The sequence below is a fragment of the Octopus bimaculoides genome, chromosome 7, assembly GCF_001194135.2.
Source record: "Octopus bimaculoides isolate UCB-OBI-ISO-001 chromosome 7, ASM119413v2, whole genome shotgun sequence".
Lineage (NCBI taxonomy): Eukaryota > Metazoa > Mollusca > Cephalopoda > Octopoda > Octopodidae > Octopus > Octopus bimaculoides.
Window position 1 is genome coordinate 85348495 of NC_068987.1, and position 387 is coordinate 85348881.

Genomic DNA, 387 nt, shown 5'->3' on the forward strand with positions numbered 1-387 from the left:
GTGTGTGTGTGTGTGTGTGTGTGTGTGTGTGTGCGTGTGTGTGTGTGTGCGTGTGTATAAGTAAATCCTGTACGGAAAGTACTCACGTGTAAGTCTTGAATTAAAACCACGAATTGCAAATAGTAAAAAAAAATATAAATAGACAATAAATCGATAAATAAATAAAAATACTAATAATAAATCCTTATAGGGGTTGGATTATCCTCTTCTCTGGAATGGATTATGATTACAATTATTGTTGTTGTGTGTTTTAGGAGTATATTAGTACGATTGCAGTTGTTTGGTTGACTTACAATGCACACAATATTTGTTTGTTGTTTAGCATACTGCTACGTCCGTTATGAATCGTCTTTTTATCCTTCTGTGTCCGTGTGTAGGTATATATAC